Below are 19857 nucleotides of genomic sequence, written 5' to 3' on the forward strand. Positions count from 1 at the left end.
GTAAGATAACACTGCGCTTCAGTCAAAAGTGCGTAGTCTGGGTGCGCTGGTGTTTCCTCTATCAAATCTAGAAAACTGAAGAAATTAGATACATAAGTCAGTGCTTGGCTTTAGTCTATTCTGTTTATTGTTGTCAGATAAAACAAAAGGAATAGCTCAGAGAAAGCATTCCCTCCCCCCCCCCCCCCCCCCAAAAAAAAAAAATGTACGGAGAAACATTTTTATTTCTAGTGGTGTGGCATCAGCTCCACAGTATAGGAAGAACATCTAAAGATGATCTACCATAGCAGGAAACAACAACAAAAAATAAAAAATTGAAAGCTGAAAAAGCAAACTGAAGTCAGACTGACCCACAGAAAGGGTCACCAGACCAGAGGCAGTGGAGAGCATAGCATGAAGCTCTGTGCAGCAGTCCTGGGTCCAACAGGGTAGAGTTGAAACCTGAATAATTTCTCACCAGCAAACCAGCAAGGCTGAATCTTACATGCTGAATAAAGCAGAGATTCCATTGCTGCTGGGGAGAGCACTTCTGAGTGTGTATGCTTGCAAAGACATCCAGAAAATATGTGCCATAGCACTGGAAAAAAAAAAAAAAAAAAAAAGCTGGGTGTAACACTGCTGTCACACAGTCATCTTTTGTCTTTGGGTCTCTGAGACTGCATGGTATTGTACAACCATCCCCCTAAGAAAAGATTATTTAAACTAGCTGTGGTAACAGCTGAACCCATCCTTGTTTCTGCCTGAACACAAAAACTTCAAGAGAGGCCGCAGGATGGCAGCAACAGTTCTGTCCTGCTTTGGCACAGCCAAGGCTTCCTGGCAGGCATGGCACACCTCAGGGGCCTGTCCCTGTTTACTCAGGGTCTTCTGAGCTAAGGGTGAGGAGTGGGAGAAAGAAAGGTTCAAAGGAAGCTTCCAACCCTCTCTCTTTGCCTTCTTTCTTTGGATACTTTTTGCAGTTTGGCTGGTGGTGTTCATATGAGCCTTTCCTCTGCCTTGCACTTTCCCCATCCCTGTGAAAAATGTTGATCAGTTCCCAAAGAAGACGTATCTTTTTCAGTATAACATTCAAAGTGAAGAAACAGAGGTAGGTGGCAAGTTTTTTGATTGCTTGTAGCTGTCAGGAATACCAGAATCGTCAAATGTTTCCAAGCCTTTTCCTCCATGTCATGAGCCAACACCTTTCCCTCTCCAGCTACTCGGTGCTGTTCACCTCCACTCAGGATTTCAGTATCACTGTGGGAAAAGAAAACTGCAACCTGGCTTGGAGCAGTCCCACAGAGATCAACCGCATCTGGAGGTAGCCCTGAGCCAGCTTTGTTCTTTTTGTTGGCAAGGGCAGCTCCAATCGTCCATCTCAGGCTCCAGCACCATCCCAGACTCAGTATTTCTTAAAACATCCAGGATGGTTGCTTATAGAGACATCCACCACACTAGTCCAAGAACAATCCTTTCAGTACTTAAATTCTGATGCATTTTTTCATGCGTGTCCAGGGCTAGCATGTTCTTTATGACCTGAAAAGAAACACAAAAGTAATCCCACAAAGCATTAGCAATGCAGACTTAAGAGGAAAAAATCTATTATTGATTTTCTGTTCAAGTGTTTTCTTGTACGCTGTTTTCCAAGGCAGTGGCTATTGAGTTTCTTACAAGTACATTCTGTGTCCTGGGGTGATGAGACCTACAGTTTGATACCAGTGTCAAAGGCCTTCTTGCAAACAAACAAAAAAAAGCAATAGTGTTCAAACTGATGGCACCATGGTGCCTGAAGTAGGTTAGGAAGGAAATGGGAGCAAAATCTGTCTGAAAGGGGAGATCTCTGTAGTTTCACATCTGTTATATTTTTGGTCCTTTGGCTTCATATCCTTTCTATGCTGCAGCATTCTTTTATCCATGCTCCTGAGGGAAAGATTAATGGCTAAGAAGGGCTGTTCTTCCCCTTGGTTGTCCCCATATGGGTGATAAAAAGGAACCTCCCCTGCAGCTTTCACACATGGTCACACAGAAAATCAGTGTCTGAAGATTTTGTCAAAACAGTCCTGAGAAATTTGGATAGTGTTGAAAACCAGTTGTTTTTTCAAGTTAACTGGTATCAGTTGAGTGAATTAATTAGTATGATGTATAAAATAAACCATCTCCCTACCTGCAGTAGTCTAGGCAGTGCAAAGCAGCACCGCGGGCACCTCCTTCCCACTAGTTCAAACTCACCTTCATGCCCCTGCAAGACCTGTTTCCACTATCAGCACTCAAACTCACAGCAGCTGCCCAGCTCCACCTTTCCAGGCAGTGCACTGGGCTCTCATGCTGACACCAAAACTCCCAGCTCCTTCCTCCTGACATCTTGTGTACCCATTTGTGCTCTTGCCAGAAGAGGAGAGCTCAGAAGGAGGGGTCCAGCTCTGTGAGGGAGTATTCTAAACATCTTAGTGCCATGGTCAAGAAATTCACAGTACAGCACAGCAGACTTCGACGCTAATTTCAAAGTGCAATATAGACAGGGACTGGGATTCACATGGCAGGCTGTGAGCAGCACCAGGGTCTATACTGTACATCATGCACAAACTCTTTTTGCGTATACATACAGCCCAGCTTTTTAGATCAAGTGGTTACCTCTGGGCTCATCACTGGGCTTCCATGTTGAGTTCATAGCCCCTCACAACTATCAAGAGAAGCTGGCATGCATGAACTCTGTATAAGCAAGACTTCTCAATAGGACTGAACTAATAACTTTAGGACACGTCTAACATTGACATTACCATAGATGCACCCACCTGAACAGAGGAGCAGTGGGGTGGCAAGCTTGCCAGCTGTAAATGTCCTCATTTATTGCTACTAATTGCAAGCCCAGTTGCAGCTCCCTCCCAATTAGGAGTCCCAGTGCACCTGCTGATGACCTGACAAACAGGGTCTAAGAAAGAACCACAGCTGCAAGGTTAATTTTTTCTTTTAGAAAATCAAAACCATTCATATCTTCACCCCTGCTACAAACCCTTCCACTCTCCTCTGTGTCTCTCATGATCCCACCTTACACCCTGCTCAGCCCAACCTCTGCACAGGCTGCTGCCTCCATGTGAGTAAACGCATTTGTGCTGTGTGCTCTGTGGTGGTTATCCACATGCTACCTCCCACCCAATTGGACACGCAAAGTGGCTTAAAATAGGGAGAAATCCTGACAGCTGGAAGAAGTATTTGTCCCATCTTTGTAGCGGACAGAGGGGACTGTGCTGGTGTGTCTGCCTGTGTTGCTGAAGAGGTTTCTGCACCACTCCCCAGTCTGAGTGAAGCCACAGGGAGCCCCAAGCTGCTGTAGCTGGGACTGAAAGCAGTGCTCAGCCTGGGTCCTTCCTGGAGCTTGCTCCTACAGCATAAATGAAAACAGAGCAACTACTTCACGTGGCTGAGCCATGCGTTGTGAAAGGCTTCTGCTGGCAGAGAGGACAACTGCGAGCATGCTCATGTGGGAAGAGCAAGCTCTGGGGGAGAAGGCCACAAGGCTGGCTTAGTCAGAGCTGTACATGGCTCAGATTAGTGAAACCTACTTCTGAAGTATCAGGTAAGTGAAGTAAGTAGTATGGTGTATAAAGTGAAGTTTAATTTATACAAGGATTATAGGTCTGTTATGAAAATGATTCTGATGGAAGACAAGGTTTATTCTTGCCTAAATTAAAGTGGCCACTTTGCAGGTTCAACAGGAAATGGATTGACCTCAGCAGTGCTTATTCATGTGCCTTAAAACTTCCAGAAAAAATACACATGATTTTCTTTTAAATGAAGGTATGTTTGTCGAGCACTGCACACACAGATGCATGCAGCAAGGAGCAAGCGTCTCAGCAGACAGTGCGACGCACTGTTCCCAAAAAGCCATGTCAGAGCACCGAGGCACAGGGCCAGAAATTCCAGCATGCGGTAGGATAGAGAAGGAAACACAAGAAGAGGCTGGGGGGGATCTCGGGAAGGAGCTGTGTCTCCAGGGAATATGTGGGAGTTCGTGTAGCAGAGAAGTCTATTGTGTAGATAAGTATGCAGACAATTTCCAAATGCATGGTGTTTGCTTGATAAATTATAACAGATTCCTTGGAGTTAGGCCAGGCTATGTGTAAATAATGTATATTTCTGATGAGATGAGAAATGCAGGCAAGGACAGAGGAGTTTAGAGCTGCCACTTTGAAACGTGGTGACAGTCGGGATTTTGGAGCCATCCAATAAGAGGGATTTTCTGGATATTCCAGTTGGGTTTTAGAGCAGACTCATGTTACGAAAATATTGTAAAATAATGTGCTGTTCATACACAATAATGTTGAATAATACTCCATTGCTGTTTCTCCCTTGCTGTGGTAAGGACTGTGATATAACGACTCCCTAGATCAGAGATATGTAGATAGGACTTACAACTATTGCATTAATACAGTTACATTAGTTTAGAAACATTTTGCTGTAGTCAATTAATGCATCACAAGATGCAGTGTTCAAGACAAGGGTCATTTCAATATGTTAAGAATGCAGCACAAGCTTAATTTAAAATGAAGGTTATAAAGGAGCTTTTGTACCCTGGAATTTTGATATTTCAAAGTTTGTTCACAGAGATCTACTAAATCTAATGACAGTGAAGCATAAGGCCTCCCTAATTAGAAGAGATGGAGCCAAGACTGGACATTTGCATCTGAGTTCAAAATAACAGAATCAAATCCATGCAAGCATGGAGCACGTAGTGTCCTTCATACAGGTTAACTGCTAGCACAAGACATCATTCTACACACCACAGCTAAACTGTATACTCAGTGCACATATGCATCTTACCTTACAAGTTATTAACCTATGGATTAATCTGCTGGTTAATAGGATGGGCTCCAGAAAAGACATCTGGAGAAGCTTTTGGTCTGGAGCTTAGTGTAATCCAAAGAGAACCACCCACAGCTCTCACACGTAACTGCAAGCCATCCACCCAACCTCCACATCCTCAAGCAAGGATCTGAAGCAGCTCAGCTGGGTACTGCTGAAGGTAGGCAGGTTCAGAAAGGAACACAATGACCTTCAGTTATGCTGCCCCCCACTTAGTTCCTTTCAAAGGCTGAGCAAACTTCACCCCCGTGGGACGAAATTACGCTGTGACAGATGTGAACAGGCTGATGGCAGATTGTTATTTCAGGTGATGGGAGTGCACACACTGGTTAATGCTATCTGTAATGTATGTATCGATCCTGGAAATGTGGGACCAGATGAGTCCCATATCCTCCTGTTGCCATGGAGATTCCTTCTGGGAAATAGGCATTTATTTCTTCTTCTTGAATCAGTCACATTGCTGCCTGCAATTAAGATGATTAGTGATATGTGGGCCCTTGTTTCCGTTAAGAGGAAAAAGCTGACTACACAATCCAGCTATCTTTCCAGTGCACTACAGTTTACGAACAGGTAACACCCTCAGTCCTGTGGCCCTGCAAACAAATGGAACAAGCAGAAAGAGAAAGAGTTTTGATTGTCTCAACCCTGTCCAAAGGCAGGGGTATTTAATGGCCCCCTTGTTTCAAGCTGAAGAGGTGCAGTGCCACAGCTCCCCCCACAGCGGAGAAGCGTTTGCCTGGGGTCAGTGACTCTTCCTGGCATCTGTTGGAGGATCCCAGCATGACTGCATACTCATACAGCTATTCCTTAAGGGTCTTAATTCAAGACATGCATGAGCAAAAGTAAGAAAATGTCTGAATGCCCGACATGCCTGAAATTACGAATAGTATCTCCATTTCAGAAATGTTCAGAAATATTTGGCTGACAGATCCCTGGGCATGATCAATTTTGAAATTCATCCCCTTCTAATCCATGAACCAGACAGGATTTTGATGGCATGCAGTTTTGAAAGGCGAGGAGTTAAAGGTGGAGAAAGGCCTGAAGGCTATGTGACAGCCCTTGTGCAGAGAGCAGGGGGTAAAGGTAAATGCAGCGGGGCACTCTGTGAGAGGAGGGAAAGGCAGAACTGGAGTTGTAGGAAAACAAATTGAGGGCCGTGAAGAGCCCCTAGCATGGTGCAGAGACAGGAATGGGGGCACACACAGAGGAGAGCAGTGTCATCATCAGGGCATAACAGGGTGCACCCACATTATCCCTGGCACGGTGTGGGCAGTGAAGGGGTCACAGATGTCCAGAAAAGGCAAGAGAAGAACTCACAGTGGATGTGTGGGAAGGACAGAAAGGAGCTACAGGAACACGTAACCTACACGTAGGAGTACACAAGGCTCACTGGTTTTTAGGGGTTTTGAGCTGTTGAGGTGGAGTTTGAATGTACAAGCTTCAGAGGGCCACATCTGTAAAATACAATACCAGTGTTACAAGGGGTGTTATCTGAGAACTTTTAACAGGAGAATTCCCACATGTCAGATTTTAAATGTTTTATGTTGTTCCAAATGTCACGGTTCTGTCACAGGCAATCACAGAAGATGCAAGACCTGTAGCTCTGATCTGTAGCATGGATCCCGTATTAACTAGACTATTTTTCTTGGGAGTTTTTTATCAGCAGTTGAAGAGTGCTTTTCAAAAGCCACTGGGACACGGTCCTTGGCAACCTGCTGTAGGTGTCCCTGCTTGAACAAGGGGTTGGACCAGATGATCTCCAGAGGTCCTGTAAACCTCACCCATTCTGTGATTGTCAGAAAAATAAATGAACTGTGATGGTTGTGTAAATTTGCCCATCTTCATTTTCTTCTTTAAAAAAAGGCAGGGAATTGGAGCATTTTCTGAGGGTCTCACTGTGCCACTAACATTCCGGAAATGCACACTGGAACAGATTGTATTCTCTATTCCCCTTCCTCCCTTTCTATTCTCCCCAAAGTTTACTCATGCTTCCTAATACCACGAACGAAGGCACAGTTTGCTACTACAGGTATGTGAAATATAACTCTAGTCAGCCTCTGCTTAGCTGTTTCTGTTGATGGAGCACAGCTACATCAAAGCATAGAGCTCACCCCTTGCTTTCCAATCCTTCAGACCAAGAAATAATGCTGGGGTTTTCTCCTTCTTTCCTCCCTTCCTTCCTCCTTTCCTTCCCTTCTTTCTCTCTCCCTCTCTTTTCCTGGCTAGTATACCACCCTGGAGACTCCATAGATGAACATTTATTTAAAGATATAATGGAGATGGTGATCAGGCTGGCTCAGGAAAGAGGAGATAGATACAAGATAGCATGCAGAGTAACACAAGCTAATGGGCAGAGAGCTCTGGGAGCCTGCAGTACCCTGTGCAGCGCTTGCACTCAGCAGGAAATGATGAAGGGCTCTGTTTAGCCAGGAAGGCTGCCCGGAGGTGGAAAAAGGCAGTCTTGTAGTGCCTTGGCATTTCTAATGGTCTCTGAGAAAGCTGGGAGGTGGTTTGTTGGGTCTCCAGGGAGGCAATGATTTCTGATGATGAAAAGCTTGGTTTGACAGCATGAAAGGCAGCTGCCAGCCTCACTGAGAGCTCACACAGCCGGGCAGGGCAGGCGGCCAAACCCCACTGAAGGGGGCATTTGTGAAAAGCTTTGTGGACCCAAAGGGTCAGAAGTGATACTCTCAGAGGAGAGCACAAGTCTCCTCTGGCCAGACCAAACAGCCCTGCAGCTCAAGGAAGGTTGCTCCTTCCCACTGCCGACAGGTCTGGAGCATCCCCGGTTGGTGTGGTCCTTGGAGCAGAGCCAGCTGTTTCCCAGACACCAGCATTCCTCCTCTTCATTCACCACAGCTGTGCTGCAGTAAGGGAGTTTTTATTTACTCAGGACTGTGATGACAATATGAGTAGAACAGCGTACTTTTGCCAACCTCCTTTATATGCACTTTGATAGATGATGCTATGCAGATTGTTTCTTTCTAATCTTAAACCTCTATTTATAAACATACTTTCTGTCAATAGGTCTCATATCACTTTGTGAGCTATTGCAGTATGGCACTATAGTTGCTGTTATCTGACAAATGCATAAATCAAATAGAATAAAAAGAGATTTATTTCACCACTGGTCAAAGCCAGTGCTATAATTCAGTCCCCAGTTCCCAAGTATCTCCCACTTCCACTTCTGTCACTGGCATTTCTTCCCTTCTCTAGAAAAAAAGTCTGAAGAAAACAGAAGATCTTCTCAAGAACAAAATTTGTAGTGATATTATACATACGATAGTGTTACACCAGCAGTGACATAAATCTACAAGTATAATGTACCAGAGAAAAATAACTGCTGAGAGCAGCATGATAGCTGGATTTCATGCTGTTTGCTTTAATCTTCTCATATAATGTGGCATACATATTTCAGAATGCAAACACTGACTTGCTTCTCCTTAGGTTTTGAATTGGTAATATAATCCACATGACAAAGACTAGAAAACAAATGTTTGAGAGATGCATATTCATCTGTATCTGCAAGTCTGTCTTGAGGCAAGGCAGAAAAGGCGTAAATACAGGACATAGAATTAGCCTTTTCTAAAAACATTTATTTCTCCAACTAGGAAAAAATCCAGGGGCAAAATTTCTAATACTACAGTATTTATCTTGCAAGTGTCTTGTAAAATGTATTTCTGATACAACCAAAGCAAATTTACAAAGTTGTAGACAAAAATACCAGGCATATGCTATGAAGCCTATCCTGGGAAACTCTGGCAGTGAAACAATACAACAGCCATTGTGGTCCAACAGCTTAACCTTAGCTCCCATTGTGATGCAACAAAACTGAGTTTGTACCTAAGGGACAAACCTACATGATCAGGGAGTTAATTTTGATCCTGTATGTAGTCTTGATGAGCTCAGCTCTGGAACCGTGCAAATTGTTCTGCTGGTAGTGTTTTTTAAAGATTTCAAAAAAAATTGAAGAAGGTAAGGAGAGCGTCATAAAATTATTCAAAATGCCTTTAAAGACTATCTTCCTTCATCTCTTTATCAAAAAGAAAATTGCGAGAACATTTGTATATAGTGTCTAAATAAATGGGAAGAAAACGCCAATGGAGTCATTGCAAGAACTTGTGACTAGACCCTAAAACCAGGTGAATTTAAATCAGAAATCAGAAAAACTGTTAAAGTAGTGCATTGTCCAGTCTTTGATATGTTTGGTAGGTATCCTGCTGGAAGATATGTTTGTTTTTGCTTGATGGAGGAGAAACAGGGTGTTGTGGTATGGGCTAAAACAGATACACCATGGATCAGATTAAAAGTTACACTCAGTCCAGCCAGCACAATCTAACAGCAAGGCAGGTGACAATCTAACAGCACTTGCAGGTGAGGTGTCAAGGCTGTTCTGTTGTCAATAGGGAAAGTAAGCCAAGAGAATGAATCACACCATTTATCTCAAACACCGATCTCAGGAGGAGATGAATTGCCTTTTTGGGTTGTCTTGCTCTGTTATTTGGATTGGGAAATGAGACAGCTTCATCTGTACTCTGGGACAAAGTTATGTGAGGTGAATCCCAGCTCTGCCCGATGGTCCCTATGGATCTGGAGTGACCAAGCAGGCCAGCTGCAGATGTTACTCAGCCTTTGCTCAGCTCCCAGTCACCCACTGCTTTAACCCAAGTTTTGGGTTATCTGCTGTGCGTGCAAAGAGCAGTCTCTTCTGGCTGTATTTTTGTGGGCATTTCTCAGTAAGAACAGATTTATTTCTTCAGAACATGCATTTTTCTGCAGCTTGACCATTCTCAGCTACTCACATCCCCCAGCTGCCACTTACACTCCTGCTCAGTGGGACCAGCAGGCAACTTAGTGCTGCTTTTCCTTTACAGCAGCCCAAACCCTCCACAGCTGGCTCTTCTTTGTCATGTCCTCTTACATGTTTGCTATAGACCCTAATGTATGCACAGCTTCTTAGCTGCTTTACAGACAGGAGGCGTGTGTGTTGGTGCCATCTGGCATCACAGGGCTTCGTGTCCCTGGTGCTGGCAGGGTTGCAGTAGGAAGAGGCCGAGGGCCCCAAGAGTCCATCTTACTCCACAGTGCAGCATTTCTGGGAATAACCTAAAACTGGAAGAAAAGGCATAGAGAATTGGGGCTTAAGGAGCTGCTTCTGGGCAGTGCCACAAGGCAGTGCTTCGTCTCCCTCTAGTGATGCCTGGGAGCAGGAAGGAGGGTGGCACAGCTCAGGTTTGACCATGGCTCGCATTCAAGTTTGGCTTGTGTCTTATGGCCTAGTCCTGTGAGAGCTGCTCATCCCTCTACATGGTTTCCCTTAGTGGCTTCTTACTCTCCTGTCCTCCCCTAAGGGAAGATTTCATCCATCGAGTCTATGGGAAGGACAAGCAGGCCCAATTAATTGCACAAGTCAGACAAATAAAGCAGTTTCATCCTCAGGCCACAGGCATATCACACAAGGCCATGTGTGGTCACAGGTGAACCCAGTCCCTGCCCAGACAGGCTTCTCCCTCTCCTGGCACATGGTGGGAGGCCCAAGTCTCCATACCTGACTAGTGGTTCCCGTCTCTGTCTCCCGGACAGAGCTCTGGTTAAGGCTAAATACATCATCCCGTACTGTGGGAAGACATTCTGTGGATGAACTGCAATCCCTTAGGCAGCCTAATCTAGCAGAGGCCATGTCAGAGCTCACGCCACCGTCTTAGGCCAGAGAAGAGGGCCCTTGTATCACTGGAGAAGACCATCTGTGCAGGCAGTTTGCAAAGCAAGAAAGCAGAAGATGGAAAATGGTCTCATGCTCCAGGATATTATATCTGGCCTGCTTGGTGTTGTGCATTGTCACTGCTCAGAAAACACCATGGGTTACCTTCTTTGAGCAAGAGACCTCCCAAACTTGCTCTCTCTGGACGGAGTCATGTTACGGTGTCTTGGGTCTTTTAGAGGACACCTTGGTCACTCATCTTCGCACAAGGGGTGAATGTGTATCCTCCTGGTCTCCTCTGTACGTCCCTTGTCCCCTGCAATGGGGACTCAGCTGGGTATCAGCCACGGGGCTGGGTAGCGTGGGGTCAGCGAGAGCCCTGGCTGAAAACGTCTGTGGGACAGAGCAAGGGGGGACACACAGCACTGGAGAAGAGGAAGGCCAGGCCAATCTGCCAGCCAGCCAAGGCAGAAGGCATGCAGGGCACAGCCGCTTCCAGCAGGCTGCTCCAGGAAGCAACTTTTCTCTCGAGTTTGCATGAAAAGCAGAGCCCACTAGATGGCAATCGCAGGTCTAGGATGGCCAAGATCCCTGCAAAGCTCCCCAGGTTTAGTTGTCCGGAAGCGTAAAACAGACAGTACGTACTGACTGTATCATGAGCACACTGGTATTCAGATTTCCTAATATTTCCTGAGAGCTGTTTAGGGATAATTGTCCAATAAATCTGAGGTTTCTTTGCCACATGCTGAATTGGAAGTGCTGTGCTTTTTCAAACTGTCTCCTTCACGGATGCTTCAACAGGGTGCAGTTACGCAGATTGACTTGAGCTAATCGAGTAGGTTACCAAGGCCAGAAGGAAGGAGGAAGGCTCCTTCTCTGCCACGTCCCTCCCATCCCAAACACGGTGAACACCCTCGCTCTGCCAGGTCTGACTTTCCCTGGGCCTGTGCCACTCCGACAGTGCTGTGCCAGGCTGGGGATCCAGGTGGATCTGTAAAAGGCCCAGCAAGTGCCAGAACAAACACAAGGAAAGGGCAAAACATGTCTGGGATCAGAGAAGTGAGCAAGAGGGGCAGGACTTACCATTCTTGGTGGCTGGGAGCTGTTAGATGTTACTTGTAGATGTTACTTCAACTTTTTCTTAACAAACCTGCTTTTCTTTGAGGAATACATAGGGTTTTCAGCCATGGATATAAAGATCTTAATTTTATTTTGGGAGGGACACCAAAGTAGAGGTCTCCCAGTCCAACACACACAGTTCAACACAGGTGAGATCAGGTTGCTCAGGTACTTTTCTGAGTGTTGAAGATCTCCACGTATGGAAATTCCCTACATCTCTGGTCTCTGAAGATTTGTTCCCCTACACAGAGAAAAAGGTTTTATTTTCATCTAATGAAGATTTCTCATGCTCTAGCTCGTGTATCTATTACCTCTTGTCTTACCACTGCACACCTTTTGTGAAGAGTTGACTGGATCAGCCTTACCTAGTTACTACTTACCTAGTTACTACTAGTTACCTGGATAAATGTAGACAGTATTAAATCACCTTCACCTTCCAAGGAGTATACTCCCAGAGAAGTTTTACATCAACAGAGTTTTGCTATCAAGTATCATCATTATTTCATTTAGTTTAAAATGACTTTTTCCATTTTCTGAGCAAAACAAAAACAAAAAAGCAAAGAGCAATAACAACAACAACAAACACTTTGCAAAGCACTGGGCAGTTATATACATAAACCTGTCTGATACAATGGTCCTGAAGCAAAGCTCTTTATGTTTCTTAAAAAAATAAAATAAAAAATCAGTGCCTGTGGTTCCCCCTATGTGGTTCACTACACCCATTCAAGGAAGTGTGGTTTGCAACACGAGCAGCTGACACCCACACATAAAGCTTTAATGACTTCAGCTGGGGTGAGGGCTCTGACTCACTAAGAGGGGCTTATTACCAGTCTGGGAGAGCTGACCTGACCACTTGATCCCCCTTTACCCCACCCTCTTTTGGAGGTTCCTACCCCAATTGCAGACACAGCTAAAGGTCTCCTTAAGCACCACTGCCAGAAACTATAATCCAGCTGTGAAGGTAAACCTGTACCGATTTTGGTTTTCTTCTGTGCGTGAGGGCTGTGATTTATAATTCATGAACTGCTTTGCTCAGAGATTATCTGGAAATTGATGGACTGATGGAATTGAAGCTTCATTTCCAGACTCAGGGAGCTCTGGTAATCAGAGCTGAATCATTTAGTCTGTATTGTGCTCATGATGTGAGCAACAAGGAAAAGGAGAGGTTATCTCTGCACTCACAGACAATGAATCAACAAAAAGACATAATTAAAGAACTAAAACTGAGGGAGGAGTACAACAGGAGTTCAAAGTCACATGAACTCACTGTTTATGTTCAAAACAAGTCACCTGGAAAGTGGGAACTTCTGGGTTACTTTGAATTAACCTTGACACTGTAATGTTCCTTCAAAAAAACAGCACAAGATGAACATGCTAAAACCCAGTATTGTTGCCAAGTATTTCATTTAGTGAAAATGAAATACTCGATTCTATATGCAAGTAGAGTGGATACTCAATATACTCAAGTCTCTGTCCTCGATACTCATTCAAGTCTTGATAGGCAAGTAGTAGAGTGGATCTGCAAAAGTGACAGTCTATCTTTCAGATCCTTTATTCATGATTAATGCAAAACTCCCACTGAAATGTAAGGGTTTGACTGACCATAACTAGTGATTAAATATTGCCACAGCCAGTTTGCAACATAAGTATTCTCCACAACAGGAAAGGGATATAAAAGTTTCCCTGAACTCCTATGATTTTCTGTAATTCATACAATGACATCATGATTCCAGGCACTAACTTTTGCACTCACTATCACATGCTGGATGAATGTTACACCGTCTCACTGCCCCTTCTGGGTCCCTTTGATCCAGGCAGACACACCAGCTGTGGCAGCTGCTGAGCTCTGTCTGGAGGAAGAAAATTGTCTTCTATGGAAGATTTAAAGATTTTTTTGGTTGATTCATTTGAAGCTGAAATAAACTTTCTGAATTTGTCTCACAAAAATGAAGCACTACCTTTTCTCAAGCCTATGCAAATTTCATTTTCACAAAATAGAATTGTTTGTATTTTTTATTTCATTATATAATATATGACTTAAAGATGTTTATATACACAAAAACATTGAAGCAAATGCAGTTTAGCATACAAACTAGAAACATATGTTGAAACAGGACTTTTTTTTTTTTTCTTCTGTCTTTTGAGTTGAAACCTCAGCAAATTCAATTCCACTTCTGAGAACATTTCAAATTCCACAGGCGGGCAGATCCCAGCAGCCTCTTCCACCGCAGCATGTTTCACCCCTTCCACTGCTGGTGCCTTACTCTATTTTCTGAGCTGCTTTGCAGCAATACTGGAGTTACAGGAGTCCTATCACTCGACTCTTTTATACATGGTATCACACTTTTGGGAGAATTGTTTTTAGCAAAGCTGTGCTAATCTGCTTGAAAGGACGACCTAGCACAGGTCTGCTCAGGACATGGGCCAGCTCTGCCGGGCATGCAGTGAAACACAAATGGAGGCTTTTCTCAGCTCCAATAATTGCAGCCAGACCTGGTGCTGCTTAATTTAACAGCAAGGCTCTGAGGCCAAGATTTTCTGTTAGCAGAATCACGTGGGAATTGTAAAATGCTCAGAATGTCTGAAAATCAGTCGGCTTATTCAGATGGCTGAACAGTGGGCTTCGGAGACACAGCTTCAGGCAGACATTTTCAAATGTCTTGGCTCTATCTACTGTAGCAAGCAAGGTGATAGCACAGTTCCTTTATATTGCTTAGAGAAATGCAGGTATTCAGACAACTGAGTCACATTTCTAGCTTTAGAAATCTGGCCTCTAATTCAGTGATTGCCCCTCTTCCATTTGGGTGCTCATAATTTTATTATGCAAAAGTCAGTCTTTGTTAGGGAATGGAAAAGAGATCAAGCTTAGCCTTTTAATTGTCTTTTCTTTAGAAATGGGGAAAACGTTTTCACTGCTACTTTTTTTTTTTTTTTTTTTTTTTTGCCTAACAGAAACTAGAAATGATATCATGGGGATGTGCTGGCATGGCAAGCCAGTGGTAGGAGAGGTGAGGATGATGTCTCAGGGTAAATATAGGGAAGCAGATACCAACATAAACAGCAAGAGTGCCCTCCTTTGTCCACATCAATGGGAAGTCCCAGAAAGATTTGTGCCCTGACCAGGTCTTCTACCATCTTTTTTTTAGGATCTGTCTGAACTGCTGCACCTATTCCTCAGTCCCCAAGATGTGCAACCATATGGCCACAGGCACGAGACCCTCATCCTCCAGTCACCCATCGGGATGCTGATGTGACACTCAGTCCTGTGATCCAGACGGGATGTGATGGACACACATCCAGCTGCGGACACCCAACAGGCTCTGGTCAGAGATGAGATGATAGTTCTTCTCTGGAGCACATCTGATAAGATGCTGGAGGAGAAGGAAGGGTGTATTTCCCTCAAACACCTGCAGTGGATGTGTAGAGGTTGCTTGCTACGTCCTCTGAATCCCACACTTTCATTTGATCCCCATTCTCTTCAGCAAGGAAACAATGGCATCCTGAGAGCTACAAGCACATAAATGTTAATATTCACAGCTATTCTCCCTCAAAAAGAGGGTGGACCCACCCCTGCCCTAGCAAAACCAGCCCCTGGTTCATGCTTCCCAGTAACCTTGGTGTTGTTTGGGATAGTGTGAGATGCGAACTCATGATTAAGCAGCAGGGAAAGGCTGTGTGAACCCTGGCCCCTAACTCTAGCTGGCCCATGCAAATGTGACTTGGATTTAGTTCCCCTGCACAAAGCCCTCTCCTGACCCAAGGTGAGTCCCAAATTGGCCAGGGGCTGCATGTGGTGGCCTCCATACCCTTTGCCAGGGTTGGAACGGATGCTCTAAGGTCACCACAAGCTGTTTTTATTGCAAGTTCCTTCTCCTTTCCTGCCAGGCACATTTTCCCTTGAACCATATCCAGGTCTCCACCTGAGCAATACTCACCCGCCACTTCACCACATGTCAAATGCCTGTTCAAGCACTAAACCAACAATGTCCCTGCAGAGTTTTCATTTATCTGATAGCAAGCAGATTGAAATTACTGGTTACATGCTTACCTCTGCTATGTAAAGCCAAGGAGCTTTAACTCTTTGCTCACGGCTGACAAAGACTGGCAGGAAGTTTGCCTCCAACACCTCTGCTCTCTCTTATTTCTGCCATATGAAATTACCATTTGGGAGCAAGAAGTAGCTTTTCACTGGCAGAGAAGTTGAACCTTGAAATATCCTCCTTCAACTCCAGAAGCCGTGATTCCCACTACCCATGTTAGCCTGCTACATAAGGTTTTCAAAGCTCTGCTCTTGAAAGGGAAGGCTCCCTTGGTAATGTACACAGGCTAGCACTACACAATGCATTCTCATTTCATTCACTCTATTTTGGAGAATTAATATGTTATTTGGGAGCTCTGGCAGATTACAACCTGCCATGTGCCAACAGTGCTATCCTGATGCAAAAATAAAAGCTCTATACCAAGATGACAAACAAGACACAAAAAACAGTAATTCACCACAAATCAGCACTGGTAGAGCTGCACCTACAGAACCCGTCTGTTTTAGGAAAATGTTCTTCATAAAAGGGGTAGACCAAGTGGTGCAAGGATGCCAAGAAGAATGAACAGCTGTCTGGAAACTGTTTTCTTTCCAGAGAAATTGAAATAATGGAGCAGGTTACCTTGGGAGTCTGATGAGGTTTCTAAGAACAAGTTAGAGAAATTCTTTTGGAAATGGTTAAATTATATCTGATCCTATCTTCTAACAGGGGAAGTGACTAGCTGGCCCTTCAACATCCCTTCTAGAGCTATTTTTGTGTTTCCATGACAACTCTTTTTCAGATAAAATTTTTCATTGTATCACCGGGGTATTCTAAGGTGACTCATGGAAGGCAGTTTATGGGGGTTGATACTTAACACCCACATGTGAATAGCTAATAACTTTTTTTCCCTAGACTGATCCTCTTATTAATTATTTGAGGACACTTCCATATAAATCTGTCGTTAAACCATTTTCATCATATTTCCATCCCCCCACTGAAATTCAGCCAAAGATGGGATGACAGCAACAAGATCACACCCACTTTCAGTAGGACAGAGAGGGAAGAATAACGTTTCCTGTAGTCGCTACCAAAGGAAGTTCATTTAAGCAAGATTTTCCAGCTGGAATTTGCCCAGGTATGCCAGGGTTCACATCATTGCTCTTTAAAAAATAACAAATGGCCAGAGAGGATTTGACTTCTCATTGCCTTGCAGAGATAGGAGCTCCAGCTGAGCAGCATCTTTTCCTCCCTGGGGAAGGGACCTGAGGTGGGACTAGACACGCTGCAGAACCAGTGCCGATGACGTTGCCAGCTTGGACATACTGGAAAAGAAGCTAAAGAAGAAGCTGCAATCCGCAGGAACACACATCAGCCAGGACTGATAAAGAAATACTCAGTAAGCAAGTATTCTTGGCCAGAGACCGAGCTCTTACAAGAGGTTTCCACAATAGCGGTAGCATAAAGGGTGAAAACAGCTATCGAGTGACTGAGAGCTGGTGGTACAAGCGTAGAGGGTGAGGTCAGATATTGCAGGTGAGATGGGAGAAATTCGCTTTGTCCTTTAGGGACAAGCTGGAATTTTCCTCCTAATGGGTATTCTACACCCTCCTTACGTAACTGTAGGAAAATGCTGGTTAAACAGATGCTGGGCTGCTACCCTGAGCGATCTCTTAACTGGCCTGGCAGGCGGCTTGGCAATGGCCTAGGATCCAAAGGCCTGGATGGAAAACTCTGAAACAGAAGCTGCTCGCCACGTAGCACATTGGCATCCTGCGGAAAAGACCTTGGCCTGGAACCAGGTACTTCTGAGTAACAAAACCAGCCGCAGGACGAGCTAGCACGGACACTTTGTAACTGTAATTTACAGACAGCTTAAGCACTTTTCGTTGGTGACAAAAGTACAGGAGTAGCGAGACTGTCCGAGCACCTACATAGATGTTAAGACAGAGATTACAGAGTGATGTTACACACCCGTTAAAAAAAAAAAAACAAACAACCATTTGCCTCTCCCTCCAAATTGTTTTTCTTTATTTTTTTTCCTTTTGCTGCACACCACCCCACTTTAGTCTCACAGGAGCTTCCCACAGGGCCAAGCCAGGCCATGTGCCCACATGGTGCATCTGCTGGTCCCCCAGCACATTCCCGGTGATGTTTTGCAGACCTCCTTGGGTGGAGGTGCGGCAGCTATGGTGAAAGCTGGGCCACCTGGGCCAGGCAAGGAGTTTTCCCCTGCAGCTGCTCTTGTTGAATCAGCATATAGCAGCAATTGCTTGAGGAGCTGGGCCTGATTCACATCTCGCTTGGACTAATATTTCAGTTGGGAATGTATCGGTGTGCAGCTGCTGTAAGCAAGGTCAAAGTGAGCTCTTACGCACAAAAGGAAATAGAGAACGGAGGCAGCTCTGGGTCAAAGTCATAGGAAAGGCACGGTGGTGCTTAATTGCACGTATAGTTACTCTATACATTATGTCATATGTTATGCTTTTCCTGCTCCTGCAGCCAGCCAGCAATCTGGGACTAAGCTGTGGAGGAAATTGACTTTAGTTCCTCCACCTGTCCGCTGTGTGGCTTGGGGAGACTCTCCATCACCTCATGCTTCTGGGAGCATGGGGACACAGGCTGGGACAGCTCCATTGCTGTCTTCTTCTTTAACTAAAATAACACAGTCATCTTTTTTAACTGCTGGCACCCAAGGAACACACAGAAAGTGAAAATGCTGTAGATTAAAAGGCACCGCTGTGTCCTTCATAGCAGCGTGTAGAAATGAGATGAGGATGCTGGATGAGACAACACATAGGCAGCAGAAGGTGTTCTTGGGCTGTGCTTCTCAGTATTACCAAGAGTGAGGGATTCTATCTGTAATTCTAGCTCCTTCAGATTAGGTATCTCTGGTCTGAGGGATTTGTTTTGATTCCTCGTGTAGTGAACAGATAGAGAATGGCAGCTGCAAAGGGGGTGATTCAGCCCACCCTAAAATAGATGGAGTGAGTCATCCCCAGACAGGCTTATCGCCTGCCACCGATTATAGAGAGAGACCAGACAAATTGCTTAGGTGAGATGCCATTGCTTTTAGATGGCTAAAATTAAACAAGTGGTATTCCAGTCTGTAGTCACAAAGGTCTTTAGGTCTTCTGCCCAGTGATTCTGGTAAAAGATAGCAGCTTTTCCATCTTTCACTTGCAGTGAAATGACATCAAGTGTTCTTGCATATTTGGAAAAGCACGGTCCAAGCAGGGTTTCAGCTCTCAGTGCAATTAGAAGAATTCCCGAGGAGGACAAATAGGGCCCCAGGCAGCTGAGCCCAAAGAAAATCCAGGCTAAATTATCTGAGGTCCACAGACACTTAGCAGAATGCTGAACATTTATTTTTAGAAAAAAAAGCATTTTCTTGGAACATTTTCCTTCAACCAACATGCAGGGTGAAAACATGAGAGGCAAAGATTGGAGTGAGGGGGATTTTCCTGGGGTCTGAGCCTCAGCAGCACATCCAACAGACCAGGAGATGGGCAGCAGCACCACAACACAGGGCTGGGTGCTACAGCGGTGGAGCCTTGGGTGTCGTGGGCATGTCTGGTGCCCCTGCATATGCCCAGAGTCACCAGCACCACTTGCCATCATGGCTAAACAAATACACTATGAGGAAGTCTGCACCCTGACCCCTGTTTTCCCCTTCTCCTCTCCTGATGGCTTTCTACGGCAGCTGTACAGAAACGGTGTGAGTTTCAAGCAGTCTCTGACCTCCTGACAGAGGAGCAAGGCTTGCCAGAGAAGAGAAGAAATGTAGCCGTGTCCCTTCTTAAAGCTTCAGCATGTTTTACAAAATTATAAATAATAGACCATTGCATAGCTCAGGGCGAAGCTGTTAAAAACAAGTCGGGTTGGTTCTGCTGGATAAGGTACAGAGCAGGAAGGTTACGCAGCAAAATGTCACAGCCCAGAAAATAAGCTGGCAGTGGGATGCAAGGAGCGAGCTGAGTTCCCATGCTGAGGCAGGGAGCAGAACGAAGCCTTCACATCACCAAGCACATTTCCTGCAGCATTGATATGTGCTTTGGTTGCATTTTCCAAGCGACACATGCTAAGGCAGCAGAGTTGCAGAAGGACAAAGCCAAGGGTCAGTGGTATTTTCTCTGCGGAGCCTGTGGTGGAAGCTGAGAAGTCCCAGTGTAAGCAAAA

The 19857-nt window shown here is 44.9% G+C and overlaps 1 long non-coding RNA gene across 2 annotated transcripts; it reads left to right on the plus strand.

Moving 5' to 3' along the window:
• Window positions 1–2951: 2951 nt before the first annotated feature.
• LOC119714391 (uncharacterized) lies at window positions 2952–19566 on the plus strand. Of its 2 annotated transcripts, none has more exons than XR_011806077.1 (3): window positions 2952–3553; window positions 14806–16816; window positions 16895–19566. It is a non-coding gene; the product is annotated as an uncharacterized lncRNA (long non-coding RNA). The 2 variants fall into 2 exon arrangements; XR_005261555.2 differs by lacking the exon at window positions 2952–3553 and adding an exon at window positions 12260–12620.
• The last annotated feature ends 291 nt before the right edge of the window (window positions 19567–19857 follow it).

This window comes from Anas platyrhynchos, chromosome Z (assembly GCF_047663525.1).
Source record: "Anas platyrhynchos isolate ZD024472 breed Pekin duck chromosome Z, IASCAAS_PekinDuck_T2T, whole genome shotgun sequence".
NCBI lineage: Eukaryota > Metazoa > Chordata > Aves > Anseriformes > Anatidae > Anas > Anas platyrhynchos.